This window comes from Colobus angolensis, unplaced genomic scaffold, assembly GCF_000951035.1.
Source record: "Colobus angolensis palliatus isolate OR3802 unplaced genomic scaffold, Cang.pa_1.0 Scaffold33, whole genome shotgun sequence".
Classification (NCBI taxonomy): domain Eukaryota; kingdom Metazoa; phylum Chordata; class Mammalia; order Primates; family Cercopithecidae; genus Colobus; species Colobus angolensis.
The window spans coordinates 12,759,594-12,774,428 of NW_012116599.1; the positions used below are offsets into that span (position 1 = coordinate 12,759,594).

Here is a 14,835-nt window from a genome sequence, read left to right on the forward strand (position 1 = left end):
GGACATTGGGGGCTGTGGTTTTTTCCATCCGTCTCTCATCTAAAATAGTCATAGGATTTCGGTATACCCTAGATCCTCCTGTCCTTCCAGCTGCATGGGAGTTGAACCAGTGACTGTGAGGTAATTTTAGGAGGGACATGAGTCAAACGTTCAAAAAATCAATAGTTTAATATTTTATGTATTCTAGAAAAAAACCCAATTAGCGCATCAAACCTGTGATTTCACAGATATTAAAGCTTAGGATGAAAATAAATGAAGTAAGAAATTTAATTTCAAGGCCATCTGTAGAAAATATTAATAGGACAGGCAGTACATGGACATGTTAAAAATTGTAAATGTGGCCAGATGTGGTGGCTCATGCCTGTAATCCCAGCACTTTGGGAGGCTGAGGCAGGAGGATCACTTCAGGCCAGGAGTTCGAGACCAGCCTGGGCAACATAGCAAGACCCTGTCTCTACCAAAAATAAAAAAGTAGCCAGGGGTGGTGGCGCACACATGTAGTCCCAGCTACTTGGAAGGCTGAGGCTGGAGAATTCCTGGAGCCCAGGAGGTTGCAGTGAGTTATGATCGCATCACTGCACTCCAGCTTGGGCAACAGGGAGTGACCCTGTCACACACACACACAATATTGTAAATGTGGAAAGCAATTGACTGACGTTCGGGAAACACTAGACGGAAATGACCTGGGTGAGCCAGACACCAGAGCATGTTTCTGTTCTGAGCCAAGGCTTCCCTCCTCTCTTCATGCCAGACTGGTCCACTGTGAGTGGCAGCAACAGCATTTGTGAACTTTAAAGAAATACAGATTCTTGGGCTGTACCTAGAGGCCTGGAGGGTGGGGCCCAGGCATCATTGTGACAAGCCTCCTGGGGGACTCTGAGAAGCCTGGACCCTTCTTGCACTGACCTCAGTGAGTCTGCACATCTACGGAAAGCGGGTGCAGAGTGTGTGTTTGTTCAGGTCCAGGGGGAGGGTGCACGCTTCACCGAATCCCAAGAGGGTCTCGGCTCCCTAAGGTTCCTGCAGTCCTGTTTAGCTGACACATGATCGCCCATGCCCAGGAATCCATGTGCGTTAATCGTGAATAACCCAAACCCTCCCGGGAGGTGGCAGAGCATTCCTGATGCATACAAGACAGCTCTGGCGAGTGTTTGAGGCGTCCCCACCCCAAGGAAAGCCTCTGGGCCTGCCTGGTGGCTGCCCCAGGTGGGGCTGCCCAGCCTCCATGCCACTGGCCTCTGCTCCCAGACCTATAGCAGCATGGAGTGCTCTTCCCCCCGATGTCGATCCCAGCCTGTTTCTGATCCTTCCTGAATTCTCCGTTTCCCTCTCTTGGCTTTTCTCTTCAAACGTCTCCTGACTAGGTTCTGGCGATGGTTTGCAGCTTAGACGGACCCTCGGCTGTCCGCGTGGAGCAGCCCTGCCTGCACCTTCCCCTTCCCCCTCCTTGCTAATATCCTCTAAGGCTCTTTCCTGGAGGACTCACCCCCATTTGTCCCTCGGCTGGCCTGAGAAGCCACTCCACACACTCACCACCCTGCCCTCCCACCCCCACTGAAGCCCATGGAGACATCTGTTCATCCATCGGCTCCTTTCTCTTCTAGTAAATGTTCACTGAACGTCCACCTGCCCGGGGCCAGGCTCTGGGGAAAGAAAGACTCGAAGGCCCAGCCCAACAGGCCAGATGGTCACAATACAACATACAAGTGCCAAGCTGAGGCCATCCAGGAGCCCTGGGTCCCGGCCGTGGGGATCCCAGATGTTCCAGAACTTGGCACACACTGCAGATACTCAAATCACACGTACCCGATATTGGTGGTTGTGCCCCCAGCCCTAGCTTGTTGCTCCAACTTGGCCCTTGTTGTGTGGCCCCTGAATTGCCCTTTTAACCAACAGACCCAGCATTTAATGCATGTGGAATTTTCTGACCTTGCCTGGGTGAGGGCAGACAGGTGTCACAGCAATTCAGTCACTGTGCAAGACAGGCCAGCAAGCCGACTTCATTTCTGCAGCAAGCACCCCCTTGCTCTCTGCCACAATCACGTCATAACTTCTCCAGGACCCCCAGCCTCCCACCTCACCTGCCTCTCTGTCCTTGTACCCAAGGTCCTTGAGAAAGTTGGAGGCTGGAGAGAGGAACTTTCCAGCAGCCCCTGACCCTGCAGCCCTGCAGGCGCCTGCCCGGCTTCTCCCATCCCTTCCCTTCTTCTGGGGACTCCTCCCTCTGCTTTGCTTCCCAATGACCCCTCCCACGCTCCCCACTTTCCACCTGCACCTGCACACCTGAGTGTGTCATTGGAACAGCTACAGCCTTCTCACGGCCTCCTCCAGCCCTTCTCCAACCCCTGGTCACAGCAGGAGCACTTCTTGGCCTTAACTCCAGGCTGACCTGGGCTAGGAGCTGCTCTTCAGCCCCCGGAATCTGCACTGCCCTCCAGGGTCCTCTTCCCGTCTAGATTCTAGTGCGGGGTGCTTGTCAAGGCCATCAGGGCAGAAAGATGAGGTGACTGCTGGGAACCCCAGAAAACACCCAGACCTGGTCCTTTGTGGGAAAACACATAGTACGTCCTGTCACACCCATGCTCACAGCACTCCTTAAGGCGTTTAGGAAGCAGCACAAAAGGCCTTCCCTTCCCTTACTGGCCCTTCCCTTCCCTTCCCCTTCCTCCCGCTCCCTCTCCCCTCAACCCCCCATCACTGAGGATCAGGCTGGGATTCGCCTCAGTTTCCCTTCCTCATCCTGCTGGGGGTCTTTCTTCGGGGCTGCATGGGCGTTTGGTTGAGGCAAAGGCTTTCTCCTGGCCCTTTCCCCCAGTCCTGGAGTCACAGGTTCAATGATTTTGAGTGAGCTGCGTGCTGGGTGCTGGGCTGTCAGCTTTCACCCATGAATGTGCCTAGGGTGCCGCTGACAGCTGCCTCCAAACCCCAGAGTCCCCCCCACTCTGAGTCCCATCCCAGAGGCTCTGCCTCCCCCATACCTGCTCCCAGGACTGGGGTGGCCACCAGCTGCCCCTTTCACATGGGGTCTCTCTAGCCTGGTCACTTTCTTCCAGCCTTTCCCCGCTCCCTTCCCCCACACAAGTGGATGAATCCTCTCCAGGCAGAGCAGAGCCTGTTGGGGAAGCAGGTTCAGGCCTGCTCCAGGTGGAAGGATGTCCAGGACTGCTCACTATGGCAGGGGTGACTAAAACAAGGACCTTCTCAGGGCCAGGGCACTTGGACCTCTGACCCACAGATGCAGGCAGCTTGTGACAGGTGGCAAGTGGCACCCCTTCCCATTTGCAACCCTGTCATCCACTCAGGAGTCTGGGAAGGACTTGATCAGTGTCTCTCATTTTAAAGATGAAGCAGAGCCTCCACCAGTGCACCTGCTCAGAGTCACACAGATAAGGCATAGCTTGTCCCCTGGGTCCCAAGGACCTGACTGCTAATAAAAACTTCCTCGCTACCCAGACACGTATACATGGCTGGTGGGAATGTAAATTAGCACAACCTCTATGGAAAACAATATGAGGATTTCTCAAAGGACCTAAAATAGAACGACCATTTGATCCAGTAATCCCACTACTGGATATCCACCCAAAGGAAAGGAAATCATCGTATCAGAAAGAACCTGCACTTGCATGTTCCTCACAGCACTATCCACAATAAAGGAATCAACCTGTGTCCATCCATGGATGACTGGATACAGAAAATGTGGTCTGGCCGGGAGCGGTGCCTCACACCTGTAATCCCAGCACTTTGGGAAGCTGAGGCGGGTGGGTGGATCACGAGGTCAGGAGATTGAGACCATCCTGGCTAACACGGTGAAACCCTGTCTATACTAAAAGTACAAAAAATTAGCCAGGCATTGTGGCGGGCACCTGTAGTCCCAGCTACTCGGGAGGCTGAGGCAGGAGAATGACGTGAACTCAGGAGGCAGAGCTTGCAGTGAGCCGAGATAGCGCCACTGCACTCCAGCCTATGTGACAGAGTGAGACTCCATCTCAATAAATAAATAAATAGGCCGGGCGCGGTGGCTCAAGCCTGTAATCCCAGCACTTTGGGAGGCCGAGGCGGGCGGATCACGAGGTCAGGAGATCGAGACCATCCTGGCTAACACGGTGAAACCCTGTCTATACTAAAAGTACAAAAAATTAGCCAGGCATTGTGGCGGGCACCTGTAGTCCCAGCTACTCGGGAGGCTGAGGCAGGAGAATGGCGTGAACTCGGGAGGCAGAGCTTGCAGTGAGCCGAGATAGCGCCACTGCACTCCAGCCTATGTGACAGAGTGAGACTCCGTCTCAATAAATAAATAAATAAAAAATAAAAAAAAAGAAAATGTGGTCTATGGACACAATGGAATACTATGCAGCCATAAAAAGAATGAAATAATGTCTTTTGCAGCAACATGGGTAGAACTGGAAGCCATTATCTTAAGTGAAATAACTCAGAAACAGAAAGTCAAATACTGCACGTTCTTCCTTATAAGTGGGAGCTAAATAATGTGTACACATGGATGTCGAGTATGGACTGACAGGCATTGAGGACTCCGAAGGGTGGGAGGCTGGGAGCGGGGTGAGGGGTGAGGAGTGAGAAATTGTTTAATGGATATAATGTACAAAATTTGGGTGATGGTTACACCAAAAGCCCAGACTTTGCCACTGTGCCATATTCATGCAATGAAACTGCACTTGTACCCCCTACATTTATACCAAAAAAAAAAAAAAAAAAGACTTTCTTCCTAGTGTGAATGGCAGATCAGATACACACGAACCACCTTTCTCTACTCCTTCATCATGACAGACATTGCTAATCTATTGCAGCACACTTCCCCTTCCAACATAGATTGGATCTCGTTGTCCTCAACAGATTCTGCAGGCAGCCATTAGCATGAATCAGCACTAATACATGGATGCTCCCAATGTGCCATTTCTGGGATATTGACTGGCAAGTTCCCAGTCTGAGCAGCTATGGGGCTCTGAGTGCCCCATGGTTACAACCTGGAGGGCTGGAGCTGGCCAGGCCGCCCCTCAGATGTGTTCCCACATGGAGAGTGCAGTGGGGGAGCAGTGCCCTTGGGGCTGTCTCTACAACCCCAAAACACAGGCCCTGAGCACCAGCAGGAAGCAGCCACCCTACCAAACACTTCTGCCCAGATTCTCAGCTGGGAAGGTGAGGCTTTCCTGACCCGCAGGACCACTGCTTCCAGCGTGGATGCCTGTGTGCTTACAGGCCACTTTCTGGGGCAAAAAGTTCAGCATCTTGAGATGGTGAGATTATCCCAGACTATCCAGGTGGACGCAGTATATTCACAAGGCTCCTTATAAGAGGAAGGCAGAAGAGTCAGAGAGAGGTTTGAAGATGCTATGCTGCTGGATTTGAGGATGGAGGAAGAGGCCAGAAGCCAAGGAGTACGGGCAGCTTCTGGAGGCTGGAAAAAGCAAGAAACAGATCCTCTCCCAGAGTCTTCAGAAGGAAACAGTCCTGCCAGCACCGTAGGTTCAGCCCAGTGACAGCCGTGTTGGGCTTCTTGTCTTCTAGAGTTGTAAGATTTGCATTGTTTTTTGTGTTGTTTTGTTTTGGTTTTTTGAGACAGAGTCTTGCTTTGTCAACCAGGCTGGAGTGCAGTGGCACGATCTCAGCTCACTGCAACCTCTGCCTCCTGGGTTCAAGTGATTCTCCTGCCTCAGTCTCCCAAGTAGCTGGAATTACAGGCGCTCGCCACCACATCTGGCTAATTTTTGTATTTTTTGTAGTGACGGGGTTTTGCAGTGTTGGTCAGGCTGGTCTCTAACTGGTGACCTCAAGTGATCCACCCACCTTGGCCTCCCAAAATCTGGGATTACAGGCATGAGCCACTGTGCCTGGCCTGCATTGTTTTAAGCCATGGTTTGTGGTAATTTGTGACAGCAGCAATTGAAAGCTAACACACCCTTCTTACTGATGGAACTCTAGCTCTGTGGGGTTCACCATTATTGCGTTCCCCAAAACTCTTTCCACACCAGCATTTATCAAACCAGTTTTTGAAAAAATTGGAGCATCAGGGTTTCGCTGGAAAAAAATGCCTTTACTTCTCAAGCAATATTATTCACTGGAGGGAAGTCATCATTGGGTCTAATGTGCTGGCACCTCAGGGGAGATTTGGGGGCTGTAGAGGCTTCTGGGCTGATGACAGGTAAGCTTGAATGGCATCATCAAAAGAAGGAGTCACCTCCAACTTAGCCAAGCACAGAGCACGTGGAGCTGGTTTGGTGAAATCTTCCCAGACAGCCGATTCTCTTTATATTTGAGGGTTCTTGTGTACACATTCCTGTTTAGTGCTCAATCCTCTAACTATGTGCACTGATAAATTCACAGATGAATGCAGCTGAAAGTTAACTTTTGCATTGGAAACAGTGATCCGTTTTCTTTCTCATGGCATATTAGGATAATAATAGCTAAAATTTTGCAAGGGCCAAGAGCGTTCTATGCACCATCTCATTGAACACTCATGGCAATCCTGTATGATCTTTACTGTCCTTGTCCTATTTCTTTCACTTTTACAGAGGAGGACAGGGAGCATGGTGAGTCAGAGAGGTTAACCGGCTCATCCTAGGTCAAACAGTCAGCAGGTGATGGAGGCGGGATTCAAACCCAGGCAGTCCAGCTCCAGCAAAGTGCTTAAGAGCATGAATTCTAAACTGTTTCTCACCACCTTTAATTTAAAACATGTTGGGCCAGGCATGGTAGCTCACGCTTGTAATCCCAGCACTTTAGGGCCTAAGGTGGGCTGATCACTTGAGCCCAGGAGTTCGAGACCAGCCTGGTCAACATGGTGAAACCCCATTTCTACAAAAAATACAAAAATTAGCCAGGCCTGATGGCACACATCTGTGGTCTCAGCTACTTGATGGTGACTCCTTCTTTTGATGATGCCATTCAAGCTTACCTGTCATCAGCCCAGAAGGCTCTACAACCCCCAAATCTCCCAGGGAATTTGGAGCGGGAGCAAAGGTAGATAATGGCCCAGCCTAGGTTTCTAGGAAGAACCCCTTGGCCCGCCAGGTAGCCGCCAGGTAGCTCTGTGTCTGAGCCCTGCTCAGGCTGGTCATGGGTCTCCAGTGGGGACAGCTCACAGGGAAGAGCAGCGCAAACTGGTACCTAGTGAAGGCTGAGAAAGGGAGGAAGATGCACACCGGGGGCTTTAACCTGGCAGGACCCCAGCACTGCTCACATGAGAAGATGCTGGCTGTCTATGCATGCTGCTTAATTTTGGCAATTTCTGTGATATTTCTCCAATGAATACACAAATCAGCTGTAATAATGTTTTCCCAAACACTGCTTAGATGAGCCTGTTGATTTTAGATTGAGCATCCAAATGGCTTCGTTATGACCCTGAGCTCCATTTCTTACCCTTGACTTGGAACCCAAGGTGGCCAATGGCGAATGACTTTGCTCTTGATTTAGGAATGGTTCCAAAGAGGCCAGAAAACTGTAGAAAGTTGCAAGTGACCGCTCTGATATCTCAGGCACTAGGAAAAGTTGTCCAGGTGCCATATGCCCTTTTCAGTCCAGAAACAACTTCAAAATCATTTTAAAGTCCAAAACTAATTTCCTAAAAAGGAACTTGGCAGAAAGGAAGGCTTTCCTCCAACGCTCAAGAATCCACCGAGGCATGTTTTTCTCACTCAGATGAGAGCAAAACTGTCTTGATCTTTGTCCTCACTCTTGTGAGCAGATTTTTGACTTGAGAGCATCCTGAAAAATAAAGCCCATATGCGAGGTTTCTAAAAACTTCAAATACTTGGAAAATTTTCAGCGCATTGGTGGGATTTAATGGGAATCTATTTTGGCTCAGCAATGCTGAGCGTATCGGCTGAGAGTAGGAAATTGAGTTTTCTTAATCTGCTTACGTGGGTTGTGGTAAAGGGTGTGGAGGCAGCTGCGGAGGCCTGAAACGATGGTTGAGAGCTTGGGAGAGGAGCAGGGAATTTTGCCATCTTTTCACTTTAGGCCCAGAGAGCAATTGCACCCACCAATTGCTTGTTGACAGGCTGCATGAGGGATTTGGCCTTCATGGAGTTCACTGCCGTGTAGCCTGAGAGACCAATACAAGCAGGTCGCACTAACTTGTTCATCAAATAGACCAACACTCCCCAAGTCAGCACCTTGGGACTAAACCTGGCCACTTTGGGGTGGGACCTGGGGGCCAAGGGCCTTAGGCCCAGCTTGCCTTCCTTATGCCCTGTTGCTGCCCCTGTGGTTCTGAAGGTTCTCTCGTCCCTTGAAAGGCACTGTCCAAGTTGCTTGTCCTTCTGGAGAGCTTGTATTTTGAAGGATTTGTCTCTGGTAGGAAACATACTCATTAAATAATAATGAATTGGCACCTCTGTTTCTTTTTAGTTTTTCAATAGATATTTCTTTTTCCTTTTTTAAAAAAACTTTACCATCTGCATCTTTTTTTTTTTTTTTTTTGAGACAGAGTCTCACTCTGTGGCCCAGCTTAGTGCAGTGGTTTGATCTCGGCTTGCTGTAACCTCCGCCTCCTCGGTTAGAGCAATTCTCCTGCCTCAGCCTCCCGAGTAGCTGGGATTACAGGTGTCCCCATGCCCAGTTAATTTTTGTACGTTTAGTAGAGACGAGGTTTCGCCATGTTGGCCAGGCTGGTCTTGAACTCCTGGCCTCAGTGATCTGCCCTCCTTGGCCTCCCAAAATGCTAGAATGACAGGTATAAGCCACCACACCCAGCCCTTCTTCATCATTTTTAAGTGTGCAGTTCAGTGATAATAAGTATCTTTATATCCTTTATCACTCCTTCATCCCTGAATCCCTGCTCCACTTGCTGGCCTCCAGTAACCACCAATCTACTCTCTGTCATCATGTGACCCACTTCACATTTTTAGCTCCCACATATGAGTGAGATATTTGTTTTTCGATGTTTGGTTTATCTCATTTGACATAATGGCCTCTACTTCTATCCATGTTGCTGCCAAAAGGTCCTTTTTATTTATTTATTTATTTTTAGAGGTGGGGGTCTTGCTATTTTGCCCAGGCTAGATCTGAATTTGTGATCCTCCCACCTCAGCCTCCAGAGTAGCTGGGACTACAGGACACACCACTGCACCCGGTTCATATATCCATTTTAAAACTCATCAGCAACTTAGTGCCAGGTGCAGTGGCTCACCCTTCTAATCCCAGCACTTTGGGAGGCTGAGGTGGGAGGACTGCTGGAGCGTAAGAGTTTGGGATGAGCCTGGGCAAGATGGTGAGACCACATCTCTATGGAAAAAAAAAAGTAAAACTCCTGGATAATTGGCAGTCAGAGCTTCTAGCTATGGGAGACATGGTACTGGTGCATGAAGCTGCAGCCCAAAGTGAAGGCAACTGAGGCACAGCCAGCAGGTGCAGGGTGCAGAAATGAGGGATGAATTTCCCATGGGACATGTTGGCCACCCAGACCCTCACTCTCACCTCTGTGGACTTCTGGGGTCCTGGCATCCTGGGTTGGGCCATCCCCTCCACCTTCCCTCTGCTCCACCTGTCCTGTCTCTCTCTCTTTTTTTTTTTTTTGAGTTGGAGTCTTGCTCTTGTCGCCTAGCCTGTAGTACAGTGGCGTGATCTTGGCTCACTGCAACCTCTGCCTCCTGGGTTCAAGTGATTCTCCTGCCTTAGCCTCCCGAGTAGTTGGGATTACAGGGGACCCACCACCATGCCAATTTTTGTATTTTTAGCACAGATGGGGTTTCACTATGTTGATCAGACTAGTCTTGAACTCCTGACCTCAGGTAATCCACCTGCCTCAGCCTCCCAAAGTGCTGGGATTACAGGTGTGAGCCAGCACGCCCGGCCGGCATCTTTTAAACAGATCTCATGCCTCCCCTGCCTCTGCCTCCACTGGGCCAGCCCCTTACCTGCAGGGTTTCCTCCCTCTTGCTAAAACCCTGTGGTGCCTTCACCTGGAATGTGCTATCTGTGAATGTATAGCTGTATAAAGAACTTGCAGCATTCAATTCGAGTGAGTGTGAAAAAAATTACTACCTTATTTTCAAGGTAGAGAGTCTTGCTTTATAATACATCAAACCACACCCTCAGTTCTTCTCCCCTTCCTGAAAAATCATTAATAAGGGATGGAAGATTGTTGAATGATGCCCAGCTCAGAGGCCACCTCCTCCATGCAGGCCTTGGTGATCATCCATCCCTTTGATGGTGACCATCTTCCTCATTTGAACATGTGATTTTTTTTTCCTTGTCCACAGGCAAAGCGAGTTGAGACAGAAAGATTGAGAGATGGCCTCACCCAGGCTCCTAGGTCCTTAATCAATCACCTGAGCTAGTTTCCCAAAAGCAGCCCACAGAGGGAGCTCCAGCAAATGGCCCCTCCTCGGTGCTCAGACCCTGTGTGGTCTCCCAGGGCGCTGGCCTCTAGGACGGCTGCCAAGCAAAGGGAGGAGGAGTAAGGCTGAAGGCCTCAGCATCCTGGGGCGGGTCCTCCAGTCTGGAGGCAGAATTGCACCCCCTGGTCCGACCTCTCCCAAGGTGGGGAGACGTGGTCCCAGGCCAAGGGAAGGAATTTCTCCTGAGGCCCAGCAGCCTCCTGAAGACGCCATCGTGGTGGCAGAGGGGCTCAGGGCCAGGGAGAAGGGGGGTCTGAAAAGAGGCATTCCATCCAGGCTCAGAGATGGAACCCCCTGCTTAGCCGGGCCACGGCACCTCTCAGCCTCAAGATCCTATCACCGTTGTTGGGGTGAGAGGGGTGTTGTGCTCATTTCACAGAGCGCGGCTTCTAGCCTGGCCTCGGGGGTGTGGGACACAGCATTGCTTCATTTCCATTAGCCTGAGGGCCACCGTTTTCCCATCTGTGTCCCCAGCCCCTCTTCAAAGCCTCACACATACATGGTGCACAGCAATTATCTGTGAAGGAATAAAGGACTTTTTGCCATTGGGGTCATGCTGGGGGGTGAGTTCAGAGAATCAGAGCTGACTCCTTACTCAGGAGGCAATGGGCCCGTGCAGATGGGGAAGGGACATCATCTTGGGAGATGGGATGTCTGACTTGGTGCTGGTGGCTCCTGTGCCCCTGGGAGAGCCAGCAGGCTTGGGTGGTTAGATTTGGTCTCCTCTGAGAGGCTCTGGGTGGCCCCACAACTTATGGGCTATTTTGTTACTGGTACAAGCTTCGGATCTCCCACAGGCCAAGAGAAGGTCTTAAAGCAATGAAAAAAAAAAAAAAAAAGGAACAGAGACAGTCTTGCCAGGTTGCCCAGGTTGGAATGCAGTGACACGATCGTAGCTCACTGCAGTCTTAAACTTCTGGGCTGAAGCGGCCCTCCTGCCTCTGTGTCCTGAGTGGCTGAGGCTACAGGCATGCATCAGCTCTTCTTAAAGCAATTTATCTTCCCCTGTCTCCAGCCTCATTTGTGTCCCCAGGCCTACTGGGGCGGAAAGCTGTGGAACGTTACTCACACAGTCACTGGTATCAACCCCTGGCTTTCCTGTGGGTAGCCCCTCCCTGGGAGGGGTTCCATGGCAATTTGGGCTCCAGAAAGGGATGTGGGAGGAAAGTGTGGTGGAGAGAGGTGGTCTGTGGTCTCCCTTCATGGACCAGAAAGCTTGACCCCTAAGGGGACCCTGGCTTCCGCTTCCTCAAAGCTAAGCAGTCCCAAGGGGCAGCCTGAGACACAGGCAAAGGGGAAGCCTAAGTGGAAAAAGAGAGAAAGAGGGGCCGGAGTGGGAGGGGTGGAGAGAGAGAGAGAGAGAGAGAGAAGGGGCGGGGAGGACAAAGACACATGGCAAGTGTTCCAGCCGGAGCATTCCCACCTGTGACCTTATTGCATTAAAGATTTTCCCAAAAAGCAGAAATACATTGGTAATCAATGGAACATAGCTAGCAGAGCTGTCACAAGCACAGGAATCACAAGTCCCACTTCTACGCAGCCAGAGACTGTGTGACTGTCCCAAATTTTAAATCAAGATAGACAATAAGAACCTACCACCTTCACATCCAAGCAAACTGTGTCCCCACACATTTCAGTCACACTGTGCTGTGGCTTGAGGCCAGCCAGGTGCACAGATCAGGAAAGTTCTGAGGGGTAGTTCTGGGGGGTAGGGCCTTCTGTCTTTCTGAAAGGGGCCCCTGAGCAGGAGGGGGCAGTGCTGGGGGAGCTAAAGCGCACTTCACGGCTATGACTTCTGTTTCCCAAGTGCACTTCCTGACCCTGAGATTTGAGCCGTGGCCCACAGGAATCAGGGCACTTCCGTTTACATATACGCTTATTATCAGGACTGGCATCGGGGGTGTGGGGCCTGTGCAGTCACAGGGCCCTGTTCTTAGAAGGTGCCCTGGCTTGCTTTAATGCTGTTGTTGTCCTTTTGAAAGTCTTACTATTTTAACAAGGGGCCCTGCATTTTTATATTGCATAGGGCCCTGCAATTATGCAGCCATTCCTGTTTTTGATCTCACTTGCCCCACAGCCGTAATGGAAGAGGGCCGGGAAGGAGTTCTTACCCTGATTCCCAGATGGTGAAACCGAACGCCAGGAGGGGCAGTGCTAAAGCCGAGAGCAGACAGGATCCCTCGGGTGAAATCCGGGGATGCTGTTTCTCTTGGGGGCTCCTCTCAATGAACGGATGGGTGGCGATCTCCTCTCCTGACTGTCCTAGCAGTAACCTCTGTTCCATCTCCTGTTTTATCTCATTTTATTTTTTAAAAAAATACCAAAACCATTCTCTCACCTGCCAGCGAGGAGCTCACAGGGGTTGGGCTTCCTCAGAGAGTGCTCCTCTCTCGTCCCCTGTCGTGTCCAGGCACCTGCGAGCAGGCTGGTGTGTCCCCGGCTAAATCCACAGGCGCTCCATTCTGTCCCAGACAGCCCACAGTCAAAAACTTTGTCCTCTCCTGGAAAAGCCTCACTGGGAAGCATTTCTGACCTTTAGACCTGCCTCGGCCCATAGCTGGCCACGAGCCCATAACGATCACTTCCTGGCTGGGTGTTTACCTTCCTGGGCCCCATGGGCTGAACCAGGGTGGCAGCCACACACCTGACACAAAAGTGGTGCAGGAGGGAAGGGCTATCTGAGGGGAAGGCTGGGCATGGCTGGAATACCCGCCGCCCACCCAGTGCTAGGTAATGCTTATTGTCACACCAAGAGGGGCCCGTGGCACACCTGGCCCACCAACCTCAAGTGTTGGCCAGGCCAGCTGCACAGCCTTCAAATCTGAGATTTGGGAAAGGCTTTGGGGTCCTCCAGGGTTCTAGTCATTTCCTGCCATGGTCATCTGGCCTTAACTTGATCACTTCCAGGCACGGAACATTCACTGCTTTGTAAGACATCTTGCTCCATTATTATTATTACTGCTAATAGCTTCCTTTTACTCAGTGCTTACTACATGACAGGCACTGGGCTAAGTACATACATAATCTCTTATGTAATCCTTGCATTGTCACTATGACCAGAGAATTATGCCTATTTTAAAGATGCAGAAACAGAGGCTCAAGAAATTGATCATCTTGCTCAAAGCCCCACAGCTAGTAAGTTGGGGATCCAGGATTCAAACCCAAGCCAACTAGTATCAAAACCACTACCATCATTTGCCAAGTTTAATTGCTGCAAAGTCCATCTTTATATAAAACTCAAATCAGCATTTGTCTTAGCTATCTGTTCTGGTAACAAATTAACTCAAAGTGTGTGGCTTGAAACAACACTCATTTGTCATTTCAGTTTCTGTGGCTAGAAGTCTGGGCACTGCTTGGTTGGGTTCTCTGCTCAGGATTTCTCACAGGTTGCCATCTAACTGTTGGAGGGGCTGAGGTCTCATCTCATGGCTCCACTAGCGGGGATCCACTTCCAAGCTGCTGGTGTTGGCAGGATTCGGTTCCTTAAGGCTGTAGGATGAAGGTCTCAGTCCCTCTCAGCTGTCAGCTGTGGCTGACATCCACCCATCCATCCACCCATCCATCTATCCAGAGAGGGCTATGGAGAGAGTCTGGGAAGAGGGAGGTCAGTCTTTTGTAATACACTCAAGAATGTGATATTCCATCACTTCTGGCATATTCTACTCATTAGAAGGAAGTCATCAGGCTGTTAGAAGGAAGTCACCAGGCACAGCCTGCACTCAAAGGTAGGGGATGACACAGGGCACCATACCGGGGGGGGGGGAATCCCTGAGGGTCATCTTTGAAAGTTCCCACAACCATCTGATTGCCACAAAACGTGGGTTTCATTTTGTCCCTGAAAGCCAGACTGAAGTAGTCTCTCATCCATTCTCTCACCCATCCATCCACCCATCCACCCATCCATCCATTCGTCCATCCATCTATCCATCCATCCCTCCATCCATCCATCCACCATCTACCCATCCATCCATCCATCATCCACCCATCCACCCATCCATCCATCCATCCATCCACCCATCCATCCATCCCTCCATCTGTCCGTCCATCATCCACCCATCCATCCATCATCCGCCCATTCATCCACCCATCCATCTATCCACCCATCCCTCCATCCACCATTCATCCACTCATCCATCCATCCACCCATCCATCCACCCAACCATCTACTCATCCATTCATCCTCCCACTCATCCACTCATCCATCTACCCATCCATCTACTCATTCACCCATCCACCCACCCATTCATTCATCCACCCATCCATCTATCCAGCCATCCATCCACCCATCTATCCACCCATTCACCCATTCATTCTCTCACCCATCCACCCACCCATCCACCCTTACATCCATCCACCCATCCATCCATCCACCTATCCACCCATCCATCTATCCACCTGTCCATCCATCCACCACCATCTATCCATCCATCCATCCATCCATCATCCACCCATCCATCCACCCATCCACCCATCCATCTAT

At 50.7% G+C, this 14,835-nt stretch overlaps 1 protein-coding gene across 1 annotated transcript in view; it reads right to left on the reverse strand.

The window, feature by feature from the left end:
• Window positions 1-12,866, reverse strand: part of NGEF (neuronal guanine nucleotide exchange factor) — a 145,806-nt gene extending 132,940 nt beyond the window's left edge. The window contains exon 1 of the mRNA XM_011952022.1: window positions 12,694-12,866. The gene's annotated coding sequence lies outside the window, so the exon portion shown is untranslated. The remainder of the gene's footprint in view (window positions 1-12,693) is intronic.
• Between the last annotated feature and the right edge of the window lie 1,969 nt (window positions 12,867-14,835).